This window comes from Trachurus japonicus, chromosome 11 (assembly GCF_045865225.1).
Source record: "Trachurus japonicus isolate A0001 chromosome 11, Traja_1.0".
Lineage (NCBI taxonomy): Eukaryota > Metazoa > Chordata > Actinopteri > Carangiformes > Carangidae > Trachurus > Trachurus japonicus.
Genome location: NC_140917.1, coordinates 2,963,435 through 2,967,772, shown reverse-complemented (window position 1 = coordinate 2,967,772; position 4,338 = coordinate 2,963,435). Strand labels below are relative to the sequence as shown.

At 38.5% G+C, this 4,338-nt stretch overlaps 1 long non-coding RNA gene across 1 annotated transcript; it reads left to right on the top strand.

Moving 5' to 3' along the window:
- The first annotated feature begins 504 nt into the window (after window positions 1–504).
- On the top strand, window positions 505–4,071 carry LOC146977899 (uncharacterized). The gene is made up of 3 exons (XR_015037030.1): window positions 505–1,303; window positions 1,339–2,744; window positions 3,443–4,071. It is a non-coding gene; the product is annotated as an uncharacterized LOC146977899 (long non-coding RNA).
- The last annotated feature ends 267 nt before the right edge of the window (window positions 4,072–4,338 follow it).

The window sequence follows — 4,338 nt, the reverse complement described above, 5'->3', positions numbered from 1 at the left end:
GTTGTGAACAGACCCAAAGAAACGGCCTATTTTCACGGCCTAAAAGAGGTTTTACCTGAAAAAAAAATACACAGTTCCATTGTTCGCTATAATATAATTTTTTCCAGCCCCTCAAAGTGCAGGAAAAATGCAGTTTTTATTTGGACCTAACCAACTCACGTATCCCTCCGCCCAGGGTTAGCGCCCGCCGATCAGCAGTTGGTTAGGTCCAAATAAAAACTGTGTTTTTCCTGCACTTTGAAGGGCTGGAAAAAATTGTATAAAAGTGAACAATGGAACTGTGTATTTTTTTTCAGGTAAAACCTCTTTTAGGCCGTGAAAATAGGCCGTTTCTTTGGGTCCATTCACAACAATGTATGTTGTAAATCTCTGGGCAGGGCTATTATGGGCTGGCGTTGCTAACGGGAGGAGTGCAGAGAGTCTGCTACTGCAATTAAAGTACTTAGGGGCTATTTATAGATCATACAACCCCACTTTTAAAAAAAATGCTACTATCCCTTTAAGGTTAAGAAGTGAGGAATGTATTTCCAGTGTGAAAATGCTCAGCATATATGAGAGACATACTGTACTGCCATTACCGCCATTTTACCTGATCAAAATGGCCTCACACTCTGATATATGCAGGACATTTTACATGTGTAGAGATTATGCATTTTACATTTTAAGCTGATTGTCAACTTTAAAGCAAAAAAAAAAGAAAAAAAAATGACGAAATAAAACAACAACAACTATGCCTGGCTGAATTGGTCTTCATAGATGTCAGATGGTACCAAATTAAGAACAATGTAAATAGTATTGATAATATCAATGAATAATATATTGTTGGTGAAATGTGTACACATAAAAATAAACAAGTGTAGGTGTTATTAGTGCCTCTGTACAGGGGGATGGAAGTTTGTTCAATGTCAAATTGAGGGATTAAAAAAGAAAAAAAAACTGTATATTACTATTTTACTTTTCACGGGTACACTGAGGTCGTCACTTAATACTGAAATATTTTATTTGAGTATATATATTTAAAGAAAAAAAAAGATGAAATGGTGTGGATTTTACTCCTTGTTCATATTACTCTGCATGGCATGATCGGTGGCTTGTTGAAACACTTTTCCCAAGGCTGTTTGCGGAATAATCTCTTTCATTTGTAAAAACATTTTTGCAATGTCTAAAGAAGTTTTTTTTTTTTTTATGTTATGTTAATGGGTTTTTTTTTTCTTCTGTTAACACCTTTTCAATGCATCTGTCACATTCACACACACACCATGAGCACAAGTCCAATTTAAGTTGAGAGAGCTGGATTTTTTATGTTTATTTTTTTATTTTTCCTGTGTGTGTGTGTAGCGTGTGTTCAGTGTGACGGCTCGGCAGGCTGCCCGGTCTCGTCTTTAGCGTTGATCCAAAAAAATGCGGTCAGCGTGGATTCTTCGTCTCTCACGGCCACAGGGTGCAATACACACAGAGATGCAAGCTTTCCTCTCCAGAACCCGCAAAACTTAGTACACAAATCTCCCCGAGTTTGGGATAGGTGGGGGGAAAGATTGACAGGTTGACTGACTGACTGCGCCAAGTTAAAATTACCTACAAAACAGCACATGTGCAGGTTGGTAGATAAAACTGCAGATGTGTCTAAACGGGTCTAAACGGGTATATAGGAGTAGATGGAGTTGGCAGATGGAGATGGAAACGGAGGAGCGGGGCCAAGAAAACGAGATTGGAGTTGGATTGGAGTGAGAAAAGTCACAGGAAGGAAGGAAGAAAGGGGAAGACGTCGTATGACAATCATGTGTTGATATTTAACCATCACAGGCTTCAGAAGTGCAGATGGCTGGTTTTTGTTGTCGTTCATCGTAGTTTTTGTAGAAGTTCAACTTTCTGCAGCCTGATCCATCCTGACAGGATAAATGTATGATTAAATAAAGTTTTATTTCGCTGATATACAGTAGATTCATCACAACAAAAAAAACTCAACTTACTATGCTGTGAAGATTAGTGGTTTATCCGCAATATCCTATATAATGCTAATATGCAGCATCAGTGCCAGACGGACGCAGCCAGGAGGAAGTGTCACGTCTACAATAACTTGCCGGTGTCAAAGTTTTATTTGTGTGTCTGCTTTGTGTCTCCGAGGTGTTTATGATTTTTGATTAAAGGGAATGTCTGCATGCTGCATGGACCTATGGGAAAAAAGCTATTTCCTTGTTTTGCAAGAAGAGTCGTGCCACCATGACAAGCGTATGGCTTTTTGACTCGCAGTGTCAGACAATCACGTATAATGTATTTCATAGCCCTGCCACTGAACAAAAAAAAAAAAAAAAAACTGTCATAAAGGGGAATTGAATGTGATGGTTTTTGTTCTCTTTGTCTGTAAATTAATTTCCCCAAATGAATGAATATTTAGTTTCCTGTGGATTAATGTGTTTAATGTGTTTGCCAGCGGGCTTGCTGTTGATAGATTGAGCAAAAAGGAGAAAGACAATCATTGGGACCCATTATATCAGAGACCAATGACTCAGCAAGATATTCAGTTATGAGTTTCAGCTCTGCAGCCGTCTCATTTGGGGGGGATCATTGAGTTTTTTTTACCCAGAGCCTTACGTTTAATGGAGTTGCTTCATTTAGAGGTATGTTAAATTAGAGTCTCCAGGGACACACGGTCATGATGAAGCTGTCTCATGAAAAAGGGGGAAATGGCGAAGGCGCGATGCAGCCCAGAGCTCGTGCAGTTTACAGGTTGTGTTCACAGGGCCGTTGCTAGGAATTCTGGGCCCCCTTAAAGAATACTAAATTGGGCCCCTCCCCCTAACTTTTCCTTTTTTTTTTCTTAGACTACGTATGTATTATCGTTTTTTATTTAGCCTTCTTTGTTTTGATGCTAATGCGGCATTACACTGCAAAAACTCAAGTATCTTAGCAAGAATATTTGTCTTATTTCTAGTCAAAATGTAATTTCTAGTCAAAACAAATCTCATTCTACTTAAAATAAGACACATCATATTAAAAGTAGCTTGTTTTCAGACACTTTTTACTTCTTTCAAGCATATTTTCACTTGGAATAAGTAGAAAAAATCTGATAGTGGAGCAAGTTTTTCTTCCTTAATACAAGCACAAAAAACTTACTTTCACTGGCAGATTTTTCTCTTTGTTGTGAATTTAAGTGAAAATGATCTAAAAACAAGTTCATTTTTAGGTAATGAGTCTTATTTTAAGTGGAAAGAGATTAGTTTTGACTAGAAATGAGACATTTGGACAAGAAATAAGACAAATATTCTTGGAAAGATGTTGAGTTTTCACAGTGTACTATGAGTATTAGTCAGGGTCTTACGCAGAATAAATCAGTCATATAAAGATTAGACTACGGGGGTTTTTTATGGGCCCCACTGGGCGCTGGGCCCCTAGAATTATCATCACCTTTCTCCCCTATACAACGGCCCTGTGTGTTCACGAGTCAGAAACCGTGCAGTGACTTCAGATGGGATTAGCTGTTAGACGGCGGCGCTGAGTCCGTCCCATGTTGCAGTTCGGCCCCAACGTTGCTTTGCTCCGTCGCCCCCTGTTTACGGGTTCGATGCCAGAAACACGAGCTCTGAATGTCAGTGATAATGCTGTTCAGTCTGAATCCTCTCCTTCATTTGCCCTCTCTCTCTCTCTTTCTTTCTTTCTTTTATTTTTTCCCCAACCCTCCTCTTCCATCCTCTCTCATTCATCCATTGTCATCACAGCTTTTCATCATGGAGCCAGACGTGCCTTCTTTATGTTATTTTTAGCTTTTCAATTCTCACATTTCTTGTCTGACAGTGTAACGGATGATGAAAGTGGGAAACACACAAAACACAGGACGGGTTTGACATTGATGATGGCAAAGATACAACAACAACAAAAAAAGAAGAAGAGGAAAAACACTGGAGATGTAATCATGTTTCAGTGAGAGTTTATCAATTTTCTTTCTTTTTTCATTTTTCTTTTCTTTTCTTTTGTTTATCACGGATCAGTTATCATTTTGTATGCTTTTTGGGAAACCTATTGTACATGTTTTACAGATCATTGTCTTGTCAAATAAAATGTAAACCAAAAGAACAGGAGGTTGCTTGGTGTGTTATTGCCTGTGTCAGTGTGAACTAAGAAACAACGTAGCAGTGTGATGAAGGCTTGTTAACATCTTCAGCTAATAACTAGCAAGCATTTTCTCAGAGGGATCAATTTGACATTTTCTTCCTTTACAAGAGGTAGTTATCTGTTTTTATATTGATGATGAATTACACAACTCTGTGAAGCTACACAGACTTAACATGGATGAATGCTAATGCTGCTATTAGCCACATCAACTTTATGGTAGGGCCTTTT